This window comes from Phoca vitulina, unplaced genomic scaffold (assembly GCF_004348235.1).
Source record: "Phoca vitulina isolate PV1807 unplaced genomic scaffold, GSC_HSeal_1.0 scaffold56, whole genome shotgun sequence".
In the NCBI taxonomy this organism is placed as follows: Eukaryota; Metazoa; Chordata; class Mammalia; order Carnivora; family Phocidae; genus Phoca; species Phoca vitulina.
Genome location: NW_022589759.1, coordinates 1,321,627 through 1,340,954, shown reverse-complemented (window position 1 = coordinate 1,340,954; position 19,328 = coordinate 1,321,627). Strand labels below are relative to the sequence as shown.

Here is a 19,328-nt window from a genome sequence, read left to right as displayed (position 1 = left end):
AGTTTGTAACTGAAGCCGGCTGTGCCGGGGGGCCGACCCGTGCGCGCTGCCCAGGGCTGGGCGGAGGGCCCTCCGGAGCACCCAGCCGCCGCCGCTGCCGGGAGCGTGTTCGCGAGGATTGGCCCCCGCGCGCGGCCCGACCTGGGAAGCGGGTGGAGGCTGCTCCCCTCCTCTCCCCACCCCGCCCGCAGGGGCAGAGCGCGGCGCAGCGGCGGCGGGGCGGCTCGGTGCCCGGCGGGCGGCCCGTCTGCGCGGCCCGGGCGGCCTGCGGTCGGGATGAGGACTGCCCTCCGCGCCCAGAGCGCCGGGGCCGCCGCGGCCGTGCCGGGAGCTCGATCGTGTCCGCCAGCGCGGCGAAAGGAGCGGGGCCCTCGGAGCGGGAGGTGAGTGTGGCCGCGCGGCGCCTGGGTAGTGGCGCAGGGACCGGGGCTTGCGCGGCGGGTCACCTGGCTGCCCGCGACCCGCCACGTCCCGGGCGCCCTCGGCGGCGCGCCCCGGCAGGGCCGGACGACCCTCCCCGCGCCCCCGACCCCGCTCGCGGGCCGGGGACGCGCCGCGCCGCCAACGCCAGGGCGCGCCGGGGGCTCGGCGGGGGCCGCGGCGCTTCGAGGCCGGCCTCCGCCCTGCCCAGCGCGGCTTGCAGAGCCCGGGCCAGCTCCGCGGAGCACTTTGCAAAGTGCAGCCCGAGTACCCGCAGCTGCGTACCCGCCAGGGCCGCCGAGCCGGGCCTCCGGAAAGCCGGGCCTCCGGGGAGCAGGGCCGGGGCGGGGGCGCGCGCGGCCGCTGGCCGGCTCATTCATTGCGGACCGGAACAGCTGGGCCCCCCCGCCCCCAGGCCGGCCGGCCACCTCCTCCGCGCTGCCCCCGGGCGTGCGGCCCCGGGCACTTGCCCGGGCGAGAGTTGGCAAGGCGGCAGCGGAGGCAGCGCGCGGGCCAGGGTGGGTCTTTGGGGCGGCCGGGGGTTCCGCGCCGCTGCGCGCCTGCGGGGAGGCCACGCGGCGCCCACACCCGGCCCGCGCCCCTGGCCGGCTGGGCGCGCCTAGGGAGTCGGGCCGGAGGGACCCGTGGGGACGCGGCGCCGCGCGGCGGCGGCCGGAAGGGAAGGCCGGCCGGGCTCGCGGGGACTTCCCGCGGTCACCCAGACCCTGCCCCTGCACCCTGGGCCAAGGAGGCAGCGGGTCGCAGGGACAGACTGGGCTTCGCTTGGACTGGCCTCCTGTGCCCTGGCGGTGGCTGAGGCCATTAACTCCTTCCAGACCGGCGCTTGAGCAGTGCTCTGGACGGTGTAGGGACTGTGCCACGTGTTACTGTGTGGAAATCTCCTATCATGAAATAGATGGTACCCCATATTGTGGATGAAGAAACTGAGGATCAGAGAGGTTGAGTGACTGGGCCAAAGCTGCACAGCTAGTGAGCAGCAGGGGCTGCTGGCCTCTCTCCATTCCGTCACACAGACTCCAGTCCAAGGCTGCCTGTTGGTTGAACAAATGTGTATGGAGTCCTCTCTGTGCCCCACACTGTCCTAGGAGCCCACAACCCAGCAAAGACCCCTGCCTCCTTGATAACAAACACGATAAACAGGTAAAATGCCAGGATAGTGTCAGCCGGAGGGCCAGGGGAAGCTGGGGCAGGGTCACGGTGTTTGGAAGGGCCACCCCTGAGGTGTCCAGGGAAGAGGGCATGCCCCCATGTGCCATGTGCCCGGCCTGGCAGGTTCCAGAACCACAGGGCAGAGCATGCCAAGAGCCTCACCTGGGAGTGGGGAGAGGCAGGAGTGCGTTTGAGGCCAGAAGGGAAGCTGGGCTCCTTGAGGGGAGCCCACGGCCCCTATAGCATCGTGGCCTAGGGAGCATGGGAGAGGGTGTGGCTGTATCCAGCGGCAGTGTGGAAGCCAGCAAGTGCCGGGAATTCAGGGTCAAAGAGAACTCAGAGGTTCTTCAACTCCTTCATCAGTGCTCCGTTCTCCACCAGACCCTGCATCCAGGTGACTGACTCTGCTTGAATACCCGCAGCAATGGGGACCTCACTCCCTATCGCAGCAGCCTGTCCCACGGTCCCACCCCTGGAATAGGCTGAAGGTTAGGACAAGGCTCTGTTGTAGGTTGAGGGACAAGCCTCCTACCTGTGGTGGCCGTGGACTCTGGTCCTGTCATCCTGAGCAGCGCACGGCACATCGGGCTAACGCTTACACACGGTTGCCTTTGGAGAATGTTAATAGAGGGATTATGTCCCCTTGAAGCCTAATCTTGTCAGGTCCTGCGCCTTTTCTGACTTGACATTCCAGGTTAGGCACCGTCCTGCCTCTCTCCCTGGGAGAAAGTCAGTGGGTCTCTTCCCCGGCTTCCCATTTACAGAACACAAGGGTGGCCTGGAAGCAGAGACCTGTTCCCACCTCCTGTATTCTGGAACCTCGCCACCATTGATGGTGCCAAAGACGCATGTGCTTCTTGACATCAGTTCACACTGTGGATTCCTCCAGAGCCCGGAGACTTCCAAGCCAAGCCCCACCCCCACCTTCCTCCGGGCTTTGACTGTTCCTGAGATTCAGTTACCCGTCTGCTTCCTCATCCAAAATGAGGGGCTCAGAGTTTGGGGAAGGTGTAGTGGTGAAGCGGGCAGGCTGCGGAAGCAGCTGCCCAGGAGCTGTGTGGGCAAGTCACCAATGTCCCTGAGCTTGATTTCTCCATCGGGAGAATGGGGAGACCTCACAAGAACCGGGGGGTGCTGAGGTACAGGGTCCCTGCCGCACAGGCCTAAGGCGGTATGAGCTGCTGTGGTTCCTGCCTGCGCAGCTGGGGAGACCCCGCGGGGCCTGTGGGAAGCGCTCTGCAGGTACAAAGGGCCAGGAAGGGTGCACGGCACCAGCCACAAGTCCAGGAGGGAGGGCGTTGTAGGGCATGGTCGCGCAGCCCGGGTCCTGCTGGAGGCTGCCCTTGCGACTTCTCCCCCAGTGAGGGGCTCACCCCAGCCGGCCGGCCCACCTCCACCTCGGTTCATTCTAGATGTGTGCAGGAGGGTGGCGACTTGGCAGGGTGGGAGCAGCCCACCGTCCCACCCACTGCAGGCAGCGCTAAAGCTAGAGCCCTGCCCTCCAGGCTGGCCACCACCCCACCCCATTCCCCTCCCCAGTGACAGTCCTCAGGGTCCTCTCTTGGGATGCTGTTCCCCTTTCTCCTCCTGCCCTGTACACCCAGTGGCCTGTCTCCCATCTCCAGCGGCCAGCCCCCTCCTTGCCATGGCACGTGGTCCCCCACCCCATCAGAACTGCCCTCTGTCTGCTCTGGCCTCAGCCCCTCCGGCACCCCGCCTTTGGTTGTGTGGGCATTCCCGTCCCTCCACCGGACAGCACCCATCCAGCGCCCCGTCCCCGCTGAGCCAGATAGAGCAACACTCCGCACACGCGCTGGGGGACTCGCGGGATTCTCGGGTAGAATCGGCTCAGTTCATGTTGGAGACCAGCCTGGGCATGGTGGAGGACGTAGGATGGAGGGGGTGAGCGTGGAGACGGACGGCTTTGTGGGTGCCAAGGGCCGTGTCTTCGGCCTCTCCCTTGCTAGCGTATCCTCACCATCTGTCTTGGCAGCTGTGGCCGGGGCGGCAGATACTGTCCTCGAGAACTGATTGCAGTCTTGTGCTTTGGTCCCACCATCCCCCTGGGTGGAAGGAAAAGTGGGCCTGTACGTTGAGGCTGGTCACTGCACGGGGCCACCAGCCCATGCTCTGCTCCGCAGGCCCCAGCCCAACGTGGGGCTCTGTCCACCCAGGGAGCTGCCCAGAAGTCCCCGAAGCAGGAGTGGTGGCCCCACTTCAGACATACGTGCTGTACGTGGACCACTGTCCTGGTCCCAAGACATCATGTGTGCTCGCTGGAAGCTGCTCCCCAGAGGCCAGAGACTGAGACATCTGTCACTTCTGACCTGGGATCCCCTCCTCCCTTATCAGGGGCTGCCAAGCCTCCAAGACTCCTCGGGATCATTCGGGGTCAGTGTCACTCTTGCAGACCCTCCGTTGGTCCAGGTGCGTCAAGCCAACTTTGGAGAGGGCTAGGAAGGAGGGTGGCAGGCCAGGCAGGGACCCACCTAGGGCTGCTGGGGGCTGGGGCCGGCCGTGCTTAGCACCGTGAGCTCCTGCCTTCAGATGTTCATCAAAGCCTGCTGGCCCCGCCCCCTCGCGCTGCCCTGCGGTTTCTGGTCCTGCTTCCCAACCACCAGAAAGTGAGGTCAGCGACTGCCTTGGCGGGAGTTTGGGGGCTGTGACCCCGGCGTAAACTATAGGTTTCCTGCTCATTACTCATCTCAGCTCCTGTTGGGATCGAGGTGGTCTCTGAGAATTACATCCTTGTTTAAATAGAGCCGGCTTTGGGAGGGAGAGTTCCAAATCTGAGTTCCGGGCATGACTGTGGGCAGAGCCTGAAGATGGAGGTGGGGAGGCAGGCCTTGTCTAGGGGGCTCTGGGGTTTGCTTCCCATTCCTGAAATGGTGGTCCCAGGCCCCTGCCCACCTGTTCTCCCCATCACCCAGTGCTCAATGCAAGCCCCTTCTCCGTCCCCCATGGACGCTCTCCACTCCAGGTGAGGGTGGACAAGACCCTTGAGGGAAAGCAACGTGGGCTTGGGGGGCCCTCAGAGCCCTCGGTCAGGTCCCACTCTCTGGCTGTGACGCCCTTCCAGGCACGCCTGGACCCCAGAGACCGTGGCCAGCCAGGGATGGAGGCTGCATGTGCGTGAGTGAGTGCGTGAGTGGACAGGTGGGCGCCCACGACGGCAGCCCCCTCCTCGCTGCTTGGCCTCTCCCGATAGGCGGGCTGGAGCCAGGGCAGGACGGGGACATTCCATCCCTGGCCGCCTGCTCACAGCCTCTGTCCTGACTCAGGGCTGCTCGCAGGGCCCGCATCCCAGCCAAACAAGCCAAACAAAATCCACATTCATGAACGGCCATTGAGGCTTCTGGCAGCCCGGGTACCGATGCCGTCTGCAGATGTGACCGTTGCCTTCCCCACATTCCTCCGGGACTGCCGGGCCAAGGTGGCCGTGGGTAAACAGGGCTGCCCCTCCCAGCCCTGCATGTGGCTGGCCGGGCGCTGCCCTCTAGGGACACGGTGGAGGGGGGCTTCCCTGGGGCGGGGGACAGGGGGTGGTCAGCGCGGAGATGCCAAGACCCTGGCTGGATGGGGCGAGGGAGCCGGACCGGGTCCCAGTACTGAAGGAACTGTCCCCTCGGCAGAGGCCGGTGGGCATCCCGTGTCCTAGATCAGCCCGACTCGGCAGGGACCTCCCAGGTTTGAGCCGAGTTCACAGAGCATAAGTGCAGGGTTCCGTGGTTTGTAGTGTGTTCACACGGGTGTGCAAGCACTTCCATCCCCCCAAAAAGAAACGCTGCTCCCTCTGGCGGTCACCCCCCCAGGCCTGCCCCAGCCCTGGAAACCACGAATCTCCTTTCTGCCTCTGTGGATTTGCCTATTCAGGACATTTCACATGAATGAAATCACATGGTATTTGTGGCTGCCTGACTTCGCTCCTCGTAGCGTTGCCGCCGCGGGGCGTCCACGGTGGAGCCTGCCCCGGGGCCTCCTTCCTTCTTATGGCTGAGTAATATTCCGTGGTGTGACTGGACCACAGATCGTGTGCCCATCATCTGCCGATGGACTTCTGGCCGTGGGGACGGACTTCCGGCTGTGGTGACGGTGCTGCTGTGAGCCCTGGGAACACGTCTCCGTGGGGCGTGTGTTGGAGTTTCTCGAGGACCGAGTCTGGGAGTGGGCCTCCGGGCTCCACGGTCACTGTCCCCGTCCCCAGCTGCACCATTTCCCGTCCGCGCCAGCGAGTAAGGCTATGGGGGCCTCTCTACCCCCTTGCTGTGCTCGAGGATGCCAGGACAGGGAGGCGCTGGCTCAGGGTCACACAGCTGGGAAGTGGGACCCCGGATGTGACCTCTGCTCAGGCTCCAGAGCCGCGAGCACACAGATGGGGAAGTCGAGGCAGAGAGCGCGGCAGTCGCAGCCTTGGGGACTGTCTTGAGGGAGGCTCTGCCCTCTCACCCCTGCCCTCCCCTGAGGCTTCTCCTGGGCTCTTAGTGCATGCTGAGCTCTGCACACACGTTCCCTGCTGCCCTCCTCACGGCGCCCTCAGGGCAGGGCCCTGCTGCACGTCCAGAAACTTCCACTGTTCATCGTTCTCCCAGCCTTCCCCAAAGGGACCTATGGCCTTTTCCCAGGACGATAGCACACTGCACCGTTCGGGGACACTGATCCAGGAGGCCCCAGCTGCACTCCCTGAGGGCAGGTGATCCGTGGGGTTTTAGCTCCGGCCTGCCCCAGAGTGGCAGGGCACCCCGAGCCTGTCCTATGGCTATTTCCACGGTTCCGGAATGCAGGATCAGAATGGACATAGCCAGCCACTAGCGGGATCCACAGCCCTTACCCCAGAGAGGTGAAGACATCACCCGAAGCGCACCCAGTAGGGAGCTGCCCGAGGGCTCGGGGGTTCAAGCCAGGCCGCCTAACTGGATGCAGGGCAAGAGTGCGCACACCTTCCCCAACTCCCGCAGGGTGTGGGGGTGGGGGGCTCTCTGCCCTGGGCAGTCCCAGGCTGGCTCTTGCTGAGAGGAGTCTCCCATTGGCACAACCGCATCAGAGGGATCGGGGCTGGGGCTCAGTGTCCCCCCAGGGCAGGCTGACCGCTCCTTAGCCACGCACAACGCACGCTCCGAGGCAGAGGAGATGGCGTCCTCCCCAGGATAGCCACAGAGCTGGGCACCCCCTGTGCTTCCTGCACGCGTCGGGGGGTCACCTGCAGAAGGCCACTCCGGGGCCAGGCTGTGCTCCAGGCCTTGGGGCCGCTGGGAACGGGCCACGCCACTGTTCCCCTGCAGGAGCTCGTGGTCTGGCTGGTGGTGCCCGGGGCTGGGGGGCGGGAGAGGCAGTCACTAAGCACATAGCACCTGGGGAATGGTGGCAAGGCTCAGACAGGTGCCTCCAAGAAGGGCATCTGGTGGGACTAGGCAAGACTAGGAGGTGGGGAGCAGCGCGTCCCCGGGGCCGACCCCAAGAAGAGGAGAGCAAGACCCGGGGAGGCCAGGAGGCGGCACGGGTCTGGCCAGCCCTTCTCTGGGGGGAGAAGGGCACGGTGAAGCAGCCCACGTCCATCACAGCACTCTGCGAGCCAGAGCCGGGACCCACACCCACCGCCCGCGTACTGACGCGGCAACACAAGCTGGAGGGGGGCCTGTGGGAGAGCAGCTAAGGAGAGGATGACGCCCTTGTGAGGTCCCTGGCCAGAGTCTGCAGGGGGCCGTGGGGTCCCCAACCCCGGGACGGTCAGCACTCCCCACGCGGCCGTCCGGGGCCAGTGGGCACGGCAGCGGGCAGGCGGGCACTTGCCGGTGGCCGAGCAGCTGCACGCGGTCTCCCTCAGCTGCAAAGGCAGGGCTGCTGCAGCCGCTTTATAGGTGAGGAAACAGGTATGGGGGGGAGGACCAGCCTGTCCCTGGAGCCCTAGGGCCTGCGCACAGCCCCCGGCCCCGCCAGGAAGAATCCATCCAGAGGGCCAGAGAACCCGCCCGTGGCCGGCTCTGTGCAGGGCTGACCGGGACCCAGAAAGCCAGAGCCCAGAGCTTTCCCTTGTCCCGGCATTTCGCAGTGCGTGGCCATGAGAGCCGGGAAGTGTGTGAGTGTGAGTGAGCATGCCTGCGTGCACGGACACGTGTGGACACGTGTGTGCACATCTGGTGTGTGTGTGTGTGCACGTGTGTCGTGCCATACTATAATATGACACAGTGCAAGCCATGGTGGCAAGGTGCACAGGCAATCTTGAAAGTTCAGATGAAATTCATTTCATGCAATACGTTATATCCAAACTACCGTCCTTCCAATGTGTATTCCTTCTACAATCAAGGGGGTCAGTCTAGCTTCTTGAGACCTGGAGTGCGTTTTATATTTAATTGGAGTCTTGGTTCCAACCAGCCACGTGCGAGCACTCAGTGTCCACGTGTGTCCGTGGCCACCGTGCACCCTTGGTGTCTGGGTGGCCCTCACTGGAGTCCCTGGCACCCACCCCTCGCAGATTCCACCTCCCTGCCCCTTTCCCCCACGTCCTCCAGGAAGCCCCTCCAGACTACTCTTCCTTCCCTGAGCCTCGGTTTCTTAGATTGGGGTCAGTGGCCCCAGATCAGACTCCCTGCCTCTCCCAGCCCTGCTGGATCAGAACCAATGGTGGGGGGGGGCCTGGGACCTGCACGCTCCCCCCGCAACCTTGTCCGCATGGAAGTTCAAGACCCTATGGGACTCTCGTGTATTCTTCCCCAGATGCCGTGCACCGGGCACACAGGGTGGCAGCTCACCTCCAAAGCACTGCCCGTGCTCCTTGGGATGTCTCGAAAACTCCTAACCGTCCCTCAAAACCCACCTCGGATACTGCCCTGCCTTTCCTCGGAGAGGGCTTCCCTCCTAAGGCAGCACGGTCCCCTCCCCTCCTTGCTCCTTCCAAAATCCACCCTGTGGCGGGGGGGGCCACGTCTCACGTCCCTGGAGTGCCTGTCCTCTCCGAGTATCTGGAGCCTGGCCAGGCCCAGGCACAGAGCGGCCTCGAGCGTCGATGTGGGCTGACTTCGGGCATGCGTGGGTGGAGCAATCTCTCTGCAATCTCAGGAAAACATCTGGCTGCAGGACCTGGCAGGAAGCTGACCTCCAGGGTACCACTCAGCTGGCAGCTGTGCCCATTTATAAATACATGCTAAACTCGGACCGGCCCACATGCATTCCTGCTCCCCGCCCTGGAGTGCCCTCCCAGCGGAAGAAAGACAGCCGGCGGCCCTCTGGGCCTGGCCACGGCGGTCACTCCCGGTGAGTGGGAGCGTGCCCGATCCAGGGTCAGCTCAGGGCCTGCGGAATCCGACTGTTATCTGAGCACGCTCGCCGACCTCCCCAGCGCCCAGGCTGCATTTAGCACTGGGAAAGGCTCCCCATACCGGCAGCGTGCTTTTCTTGGATGTCTAGGCTGTATTTATGCCGGGCCGGTGCCTGGGGAATAATTAAAGTCTCAGAAGCTGCCGGAGGGGCCTGCCTGCTGTTGGGCAGTGGGCACCTGGGCCTGTGCCCTGAGGCCTGAGGCCCTCTTGTGCCGTGTCCCCCAGAGCCTGTTGAGTAAAAGAGCAAAACTGGAATTTACCCAGGCGGCTCTGAGCTAAGCCCCACGGGGACCCAGAGACCCCGACATGTCGGGCCCAAGGAGGGGCTCAGGGCGAGAGTCTGCGGATAGGCATGGGGCTTTGTCACGGTACTTCCACACCTCCTCCAGCCTCGGTCTCCCCACCTGTCCTGCCTCCCAGGACAGGGATGAGGGCCTGTGTGTCTGGCGATCAGCCTGAAAATGCTTTGCTCACCAGGGGCCAGGACCGGTGTCCGCCGACAGACATTGTTCCACCAGAAGGCGGAGTGGACGCGGCATCCCCAGCCTTCTGGCCCCCAGGCGTCTGGGGCACGTGCCCTCAGGAAGAGTGGCAGGGCCCCTAAGTGCAGGCAGCCGTGGGACCTCGGCAGGAAGGGGCTCACTGTCTACACCAGTGCCGTCAAGAGAAACAGGATGCAAGTCATGGGGTCATGTCAGACTTTTCAGTGGCTGCATGTGGAAAAGAAAGAGGGGCCGTGAATTTCGTGATACAGTTTCTTTAACCGACATAACAGAATGCTTCATCCCAGCATGTAGTCTGCATTTGTGGGAATTATCAGGGAGACGCTCCGTACCTTTTGGACTCGGTGTTGAAGGCGGGGCGGGTTCGCCGGCATGGGGCATCACGGCGTGGCAAGCACCCGGGGCAGCCTGCGGGGAATCAGGACGCCCCACGTCTGCGCAGCGCTCCCTCGGGTCATGCGGGCATCTCCCCCACTGGCCGGCGAGCTCCTGGAACCGGCCAGGCCTGCTCCTTTTGTGGCCCCGGAGTCCAGGAGATGTGTGTGTCCAGTGAGCGACTGAACGAGAAACACAGTGTCTGCGGGAACTCGGCACTCGGGGATCACACGTGCTCTCTGTCCTCATGGCCCCCACAGGCTCCCGGCCCATCCCAGGGCACCCAAGCCCCCGTCCTGTCCTGGACTCCCTCCCTGCTCCCCGGGACGGCTTTGCACCCATCGGCCTCTCCACCCTGGGACCCGGGCGTCACTGCCACACCGTGGTGTGGGCAGCTTGGCTGCTCTGGGCGCCCCCGGGCGTGAATCGGCCCCGGCACCCCGCTACCTGGCGACAGACTCTGTAGGCGGGGCCTCAGGAAGTTGTGGGGGGGTTTGTGTTGTGATCGGGGACAGCAGGCCGGGGGGGCAGGGCGGGAGGTCGGCGGATTCGCACATCTAGAACGCAAGCCTATGTGTTGTATATGTAAACGTTGTACACGTGAGTGTATCATGCTACATGTTACGAGTACCGCCGTGTATGTAACTCATACCAACTACGTGACTGTATGTACGTGTGTATAGCGTGTAAATGGCGTGTTCGGCCTGTTGCCAGCCACCCCTAGGCACCGCGGGCCAGGCACCGTGCTGGGACTGTGCCCAGTTCCCTGGAGTGATTCCCACAGGACCCCTCTGTGTAGATGACGCTAGGACATTGTGAGTGGAGGCTCCGAGGTGCACACCCAGCACCCCGAGGAGGGCTTGAACCCCAATTTGCGAACCTAAAGTCTTTCCTCCCCTGCGTTTGGTTGCCCCCTAGCCCGGTGCCAGCCGCAGTCCACACACGTGCCCCCAGCGCCAGGACCTTGTCGTGTGTCTGTCCTGCCAAGTGGCCCCAGTGGGTCAGGAATGCTCACCGCGTTCAGACGGCCCCGTGACTCCCCGCTAGACACAGGTCCCTGAAGGTCATGAGCCTGGGCTGTCCGTGGCGACCTCGGCCGCCTCTTCCCTGGCCAGTCATGTGCTGCAGGCATGTGTGGCTCCTGGGGGCCTTTGGGGGAGTCAGGCCTGCACGGGGCGGTTGCCCCCAGAAATACCCAGCACCCCTACAACATTTCCAGTTCCCGCCTCCCGCCCCCACTCTGGGTCCTTTGTCCTCGTAACCCCACTGGTAGCTTGGCCGTCTGCTCTCTTCTACCTGTCCTTGTGCTTTGGATGTCTCACAAGTGACAGAAACACAAGTCACCCAGCACAAAAGGGATCTACTGGCTGGTGGGACTGAAAAGCCTGTGGAATAATAAGTGGGCTTCAGGCGCTGCTGGATCCAGGTTTCCAGACAGGGCCTCAGGAGTCAGGCTCTCTCCATGCCTTCCTTTGCATCAGCACCTCTCTCGGGAGACCCTCCTGAGGGTGGCAAAATGGTCCCCATGGCTCGGGCGTCTCTCCCGCCTGCCACACCAGCAAGATGTGCCAGGGAAGCCTCTCCTTGGTGGATCCATGCCCGCGGCTCCCCCAGTCCTCATGGCCCTGGGATGGACGCAGGGTCCTACGGGCCCACCCTTCTTTCCCTCTCCCCCATTCTGTGTCCCTTTGTCATGTGGGTCTGCTGGCCCCCTCCCAGCTGTTGGGGAAGGTTGGGGTAAAGTAGGAGGGATACTGAGCTGACAAAATTCAGGGTTTTCAGGGGTCTGGGAGAGCAGAGCTGTGCATCTTCTTATGTCGGTAATCTTTGCCCCAACAAATACGAATCCAAGCATTTATGTGGGTATTGAGTAGAATCTGTGAGACAGATAGCGGAGAGCTGGTAGGTTGGTACGTCGGTGGTCAGTGAGGTGATAGAGGATGGATTCTCCTTGGCAGGAATCCTTCTGGACATCTGAGCCCAGGTTTCAGTGTCTGTAGCTGTTGGGAACCCACCCAGGACGACCTCAGGCCTCTCTTGTCCCAGACAGGCTGGGCCCGGACCCTCAGTCACAGGTCAGAGGCGTCCTGTCGCTGCGCGGGGCCGTGCATCCGTGTGGAGTGGGTGCCGCACCCATCACACTGGACAAAGCCGGGTCCGAGAAGACAAAACAAAAGCCTCAGAAAGTGCTTTCTACAGGCAAATAAAGAAAATGCTGGAAGAAGCTATCCCTCTGCTTCCCCGGATGGGGCCTTTGATCCCAGCCTCCCGGCTGTGCTGTCAGAAGGACCCCTCTGTGACGTCTGGCTCTTCACCGTGACCAGCAGTGGGGAGTGGCGGTCTGGGTCCTCCTGCCCCTCGTGTCCCACGCTGGCCCTGTGCTCAGGACATGGATGCGAAGTCCGGGGAGCTGCAGGGCAGGCAGGCGGACGGCACCCCGGGGGGGGAGACGGCACTTTCGCAGAGGAACTTGGATCTGGACCTCTTGCTCAGCCGGAGCATCCAGGGTGGGCCCTGTGAGTGGACGGCCAGATCGGACCCGTGACCCTTCCCCACCGCAAAGTGGTCATTTTCATGGGTCCAAGGACAAAGCAGGTGATGAGAACATCACTCACCGTGCTGACAGCCTGACCCCCGCCCCCGTCTCGTTTAGTGCCCGGCCACAGGACTCTGCCCAGGGCCACCCGAGGAGGAGGGCCAGGCGGTGCCTACAGGCCAGCAGGAGCCCTTAGACCCCGGGACAGGGCACCCAGAAGGCAGGGGTCACACTCCAGGCCCCCCATTGGCCCAGGAATGACACAAGCATGGTGGGCCCTGACCCACTGAGCTGTGTGGCCGCAGACAAGTCTCTGCACCTCTCTGGCCTTCAGTTTCCCATTGAGGAGAAGGGGATTACATCATCCTGCCAGCCTCTCGGATTAGCATGACAATCAACCAGGTGGTGGGAAGAGAGGGTCAGGGTGAGCTGCTCGTCACCCGCACCTGCCCGCGTGGCCATCAGTGGGGAGCGCGAGACGTTGGCCCTCATGGTGGAAGGGGAGGGGGGTGCCAGGGGGAGAGCCTGACCTTTGGGGTAGGTGCATCCAGTTCTGATTCTTCCCCAGCCTGCAGCATGACCTTTGAGCCTCAGCATCCTTGTGACCCCACTCCACGAGACAGCTGAGCGAAATCTGCTGGGTGAACTCGGGTGGGCATCCCAGCTTCCTCCTGGACCTGGCAGCTCGAAGCCTCTGCTGCAAAGCCAGCCACCACGGATGGCAGCACCGTTGTCCAGATGGGGAAACTGAGGCCCCTGTTGGCAGGCTCAGACCTTTTAGGGTGACTTCTGCGGCTCACAGAGCATTTGCAGCTGGGCCGGGCCGCGGCTGTGGGCCAGGCCAGGAAGGAACACAGTGGTCCTTACAAGCTGCCGGGCTCCTTACGAACACTGTGCTTGCACCTGCCTTCCAGAGCCTCCTCGGAGGGACCAGCCTCCGATCAGATCAGCCTCGCTGTGAGGACGGCAGCAGTGACAGGCCTTGGGCTGGCTCAGCCAGGGGTCGGCTGCGGGCTACCCCGTGGGGTCTCTAGTCAGAGGCGGAGGGGAGCTGGGGGGCTGTGCCTCTGGATGTCCTAGGCTAGTCGCTCTGCCTGTTCAGTGAGTTAGCAATCAGCTCTGTTCTCAGGGCAGCATGGGAGTGTCTTGCAGGACCCCAGCACAGTTGAACAGGCCCAGGGAAGGCAGCCAGGGACAGGACAGGGGACAGGAAGCGGCCCAGAGACAGCAGGCCAGTGTCTCCTTCTAGGGGATGGAGGAGCATCTACTCTAGGGGGAGGACAGGCCGTGTCGTGGGTCAAGTCTGGCTCCCCAACCCCTAGCCTCCGCTCTGGCCTGCATGGCCCTGGGGCCCTACAGAAGCTCAAGCAGAAAAGGGATCCAGACTCAGATGGCTGCATAAGGTCCCTCCTCCCACAGGACCCCAGGCTGACTGGGAATAAGCCCAGGGGAGGGGACAACTTGTCCCTTCTTCTAGCCATGGGACAGAGGCTGTTGGTGCTAGTGCCGTGGGCACCGGGGCCACCCACTGCACTCATGTCAGGTCCTCTTTCAGGGTAATGAGGGTTACATGGTGGGGCAGTTGCTTACTGCAAGATTTTGCTTCCTTAGCCCTGCAGTGAGCCGGGGGCTAAAGTATAGCAGTTAAGACCGCACGACCCAAATTCCAGTCCTGACAATGGATCGATGGGGGTGAATGGGTGGGTAGGGTAGGAGGGTGGATGGATGGATGGATGGATGGATGGATGGATAGATGGATGGATGAGTAGATGGATGGGTGGATGGGTAGGTGGTGGAGGGGTGAATGGATGGTAGATGGATGGATTGATGGATGGATGGATAGATAGATGGATAGGTGGGTGGGTGGATGGATGGATGGATGGATGGATAGGTTGGTGGATGGAGGGATGGATGGATGGATGGATGGATGGATGGATGGATGGATGACTATGTTTTCCAGGCAGTGTGCCAGGCTGAGACACAACTGTGTACCTGTCAAACTAGGCTCTGTCCCCCAGGAGCTTCCTATCTAACACAGGAGGCCATTAATCCAGGTGAACAGGTGTGTGGAGGACCCTGAGGTCATGAGCAGGCCCTGCACCTGTTGCTGGATGATGAAGTCATAGAAATGTCATGAGGGAAGAAGACAAGGAGACAGTGAAGGGACACTGCAGTGGCGAGAGCCTGCTACATGAGCATGTCGAGTTCGAAGGGCCGCGTGGAGACAGACATTGTGCATCCCAGCAGAGCCTCAGTTTCCCCTGGGCCAGTGCCTGTGCTCCAGGCCTCCACGGTTGCCTACTTTCTCTAAGCCCGCACGAGGACTATCTCTGCCAGGAGCTGGGGGCACAGAGAGGGGCCAGGCCCCATGCATGCCTCTGAGTACCTCTCCTCCAGTTCCTGGGAGCTCTCTGTCCAAGTACACCCCCATTTGTCTCCCTCACCCGGTTTTCCCCCTGGTAGGGACACAAGCTGGGGAGGGCAGCCGGGGGCTAAGCCAGGGTCACGCGGCCAGTCAGGCTTTGCTGGGGTCTGCTGATTCTCTCATCTGACCAGCCTGCATGGAACAGAAAGACCCCATAAAAAAGGCCAGCTCAGCCTAGGAAGATAAAACTGTGAATGCCAACACCCAGCCACACATACCAGAGGTCAAATATGTGGGAGATATGTATGGATCGGGACACTTTCAACTTTTACAAGGTCCAGACCCTTGGAGGGGGAGGAGGACGGGCGGAATGCAGGAGTCTAGGAGAGAAGCACAGAGCCCAGGGGCGAGGCCATCCCGAGGCCGGGGCGGTGGTGCGCGTGGGTGCGCCTGTCCAGCAGGGCAACCCCGGGGCGTGGTCCGACACCCCATATGGCTTAGCAGTCACCCTGCGTTTTTCTCCAACACCGGAGAGTTGATAGTCGTGCAAACCGCTCTGAGTGCATTTCGTAGCCCTGCCCTTACTCTTGCAGCATTTTTAAAAGCAAATCCCAGATGCCAGATCATACTGCCGGCAAAGACTTCCAGAAAAGTAGCTGGCCCTCCAGGGACAAGCCGGTGGTCAGTAGTTGGGTGTTTCAAAGAGTGTAGTAATGAGTTACCAGTGCGAATGAGTCGTTGGCCTTTTTAATTGAAGCGAGAGTGAATTTGAGGCCTTCCCTGTGGCTGTATCCCTTTTCAGTCCCATTCTGTGAGGCCCTCTTGGCAGGCGAGGAAGGGAAGGTCAGGAAGGCCCGCCGTAGCTGAGCCGCTGGAAGCGACGGTCCCCGGAGCGTGGACGTCATCTGTGCCAGTTCTCATGGGAAGACCCGGAGGCCTTAGAAAACTTGGGCTAGGATCAAGTGTAGAAAACTTTGGAAACCTCTGGTGCAGGATGGTTGCTTCGAGTCCATGCACACATGTGCTCACGGGGGGCTCCTCCCTTCTGAGTGGCAGGGTGGGGGACAGAGAGGAGCAGCCGGAGGGAGGCACCGACCACTGGGACAGAGCTGAGCCCAAGCGGGCACGTGAGGAGAAAGGTGAAAAAGCAAGTCACAGGGTGGGTCAGGCCCCTCAGGACAGCCAGCTGCCGGCCGAGGACAAGACCGATGCCCGGCAGAGTCGCCTGTGAGCCCCCATATGAGGATGTATTGGTCACAGGGGGACAGAACTCCACTCAAAATAGGTTAAGCAAACGGAGACCATTTGGCTCAAAATGGGGCAACACAGGGTATGTGTCAGGCATAGCTAGATCCAGGTGCACCAACAGTGGCAGGAGTCCGGTCTACTGGGAAGGGGAGAGTCATCCCACTGAAACCACATGGACAGAGAGGAGGGGAGGGGTGCTCCCCACAGCACACCCAAGTCACCATTGCCAGAAACAGGGAGAGGGGTGCTGGACAGGCAAGAAACGGATGTCCACCACCAGAGGACCATTGGCAGCTGCAGTGGTGGCCCCAGGGTGGGGACGGGGCTGAGCAGGAAGACTCAAGCCCTGAACCTTGGGGTGCAGCCCCACGCAGGAGGGGGGTGCAAGCTGGCAGCTCCCTGGTCACATCCACTCAGCATGTGTGTCTGGTGTGGCCTCAGGCTGTTTTTAAAATCACAGAAGTCCACGAAAATACCCATGCTTCTGTTGGAAACCTGAGGGAGGCCTCCCTGCTGTGGCCCGGATGCCACCAGGAAACGGCCGTGGTGGGGGGAGGGGGGCATGAACAGGCTGGGGCGCCCCCGACAGCCACCCCCAGCTCCTGCCTCCTGGGGTCTCATCCGGCCCCTCGAGGCCTGTGGGGACTGTCGCTGGAAGAGGGTGGGCACGGGCCCCAGCACAGCTGGCAGGCATGAGACTTTGCTAACTGTAAGTGGGAGCAGAGCCAGGGCTATGGGGGTGCTGCGGGCCCCCCAGGAAGTATGCAGGCGAGGTCGGGAGTGTCGGGCAGTCAAGGCCAGCCCCTCCCAGCCGGCCCCATGGGGCCGCAGCGTCCTTCCTGGTCAGAGCCGGCCCGTCCCGGGGCCCAGGCCAGAAGTGCCCAGCAGCCCCACAGCCCTTGGCCCCAGAAGCGGAAAGGCCCCTGCCGCTCAGCAAGGCAAGCTGGCCTCTGCGGCCCCCGCCCCCCAAACACACACACACTGGAACGTCTTGGCTGCTGGTGAGCGCTAACGTGGCTCCGTTGCTTTGGGGGACTTTGAAGGAAACTAATTAAAACCAGCTGAGATGTGAAAAGCTGGACGGTGGCAGGAGCCAGGGACAACTTTCCACAGGGCCCGGAGCGAGCCGCCTCGCCGCCGCCATGAGCCACCGCGTCCGCCGGGCCTGCGATGGCCCCGGGCCAGGAAGCTGCCCCCGTGCGCCCGGGGGTCGGGGGGCCGGGGGATCGGGGGGTGCTCAGGGCTCAGGGTGGCTGTGTGGGGGTGGGCGGGCGGTCACTTGCCGTGACCCCTAGAGTCCCGTCCCCCAGCCTGGGTTCACCCCCTCCCAGAGGTGCCCTGCAGAGCCTCCTCCCCACCCCGCCACCGCTGCCCGGCTGCCTCGCGAGGCCTGCAGAGACCCGCTCTTGGATTCTTGTCATTATAAGCATCCCCTGCTCTGCGTCAGGCCAGACACCGACCTTTAAGCGAGAAGGCCAGGCGCACGCCCTCCGCGAACTTGCAGACCCTCCCGCGCTCGCCCGCCAGCAGCTCTGGCCGCACTGCGTGGTCTGCTGCGCGTTAATCCAGGATGGGCGTCTGCGGGCGCCGCTCTCCCTCCCTCCGCAGGAGCCTCAGGGGCCGGCACAGGGTCCTCACGAGTTCCGTCGATGCTCTTTTGGGGTGTCAGGGTGCTTTCATGCCCTACAGCCTTCTTCTTACATAAAAACTGGTGTGCACGTTTTGTTTGGGGGAAAAGGGCCAACAAGGTGTGCCTGCAGCGTGGGAGGGGGTGGTGTGTACTCGCAAGCCCCTCCAGACGCCCAGAGCCCCGGAGCCCGGGCGCTGGCGGCTGGCCGGGAGTGGCAGGCCCGAGTGGCATGGAGACCGTGGGGTTTGGCTGGCACAGAGCTGCCCTGGGCCTCCTGTCCACTGCGTGCACTCACACCGGCCCGTGCATAGCTGCGTCTGGAGACCCCCGGGGTGCTGGTCCGTGCCGAGAGTGGGTGACGCGGCCGTGGGCGGGGCCCCTCTGCTCCGCGTGATGCAAAGGAGGACAGAGGCTGGGGAGGGGCGTGCAGTGGCATCTAACGCCCCGTCCCCCTCGCTGCCGCTGCCCAGCGTTGCTGGTTCTGCTTCATTCTGTGTCCAAGTCCACCATCGTCTCTCTGAGGGTCTACCAGCTGTCCGGCCCGGAGTGAGGTCCCTGACGCACGCTATCTCACTGAAATCCCCCACAACCTGTGTGGCAGGTGCTGTCGGGGTCCCCATTGTTTGCAGGGGGACACTGGGGTGTGGACAGAGGTGTCATGACCCACACAGCTGGATTCCACACCTGCACTTAAAGTTCTACCTATGTTTTCAGAGTGTTCCCAGCCACCCCAGCCCCACCTGTGACCCCAGATTTGAAAGAAACCAGAGGTGATGGCGCCCCGAGCCGTCAGGGCCCCCGAGGGCCTCGGAGCGGCAGAGCCCAGTGTCCTGCCCGTTGGGACGCCTGCAGTGGGACAGAGGGGCCACCACACGCACACACGCAGCCCGAGCGTGCCCACATGCATGTGCACGTTCACCCACACACAGGGCGCGCGCACACAGCGCCCTGACTCCCGCCTCCTCGGAGCCAGCCCGGGGCAGGAACCTGGGAACAGGCACCACCGGCAGGACGTGCAGGCTCGGCTCCAGGGCAGGCCCCCCTGGGCTGGGCTGAGACACCTGCAGCAGGTGCGTGCCACCCCATCCTTCCCTACCTGATGCTGTCCCCACTCAAGAGCCTCTGATGACCCGGGTCTCTAGTGGATGAGAAGCCCCCAGGAGCCTGGGGTGGTGGGACCCCGTAAGGCAGGTCCCCATGCCCACCGCCCCCTGGCGCCCGCCTGATTCAGGGAGGGGCCCAGCTGGGTGACTCAAGCCCCATTGCGCCTCTCAGGCTCCCCGGTGGGCCCCCCCTGCAGGCCCTCACTGGTCCCCGCCAGCCTGCTCTCAGTCCACCTCCTCCAAGGCCAAAGGGCGGGGATGCCTGTACTGGGCACCCCATCTGCTACCAACAAGAAACATGGCCACGGTGCCTGTTCCAGCCCCTGGCAGCATGCCTTGCTTCTTCCTACTTCGTCTCCAACTGATGAGAGCAAGACACCCAGAGAGCCGGGAGAGAGGGCCCTTCTGCGGGGTCTCCGCCAGCGCACCCTCTGAAGCCAGCAGAGCGGGGACTTGTTATTCAGCTGCGCCCCTGCTCCCAGCCGCCCCTCTGCAGTGGGCCCCTCTGTAGCGGCTGCTGGGGGCTGGGGGCTGCGCCTGGGTCCTGCAGCCAGAGGCCCCAGAGTATGGTTGGAGTTGGAGGCTCCTGCCCGTGGATGTCCCCCCCCCCCCAGGTGCCCTGGGCTCAGGTCAGTGTGCTGGGAAAGGAAGTCCCCCACCTCGCT

The 19,328-nt window shown here is 63.3% G+C and overlaps 1 protein-coding gene across 1 annotated transcript in view; it reads left to right on the top strand.

Moving 5' to 3' along the window:
* The first annotated feature begins 271 nt into the window (after positions 1-271).
* Positions 272-19,328, top strand: part of ZNF469 (zinc finger protein 469) — a 43,312-nt gene continuing 24,255 nt past the window's right edge. Inside the window, exon 1 of the mRNA XM_032389800.1 lies at positions 272-383. The gene's annotated coding sequence lies outside the window, so the exon portion shown is untranslated. The remainder of the gene's footprint in view (positions 384-19,328) is intronic.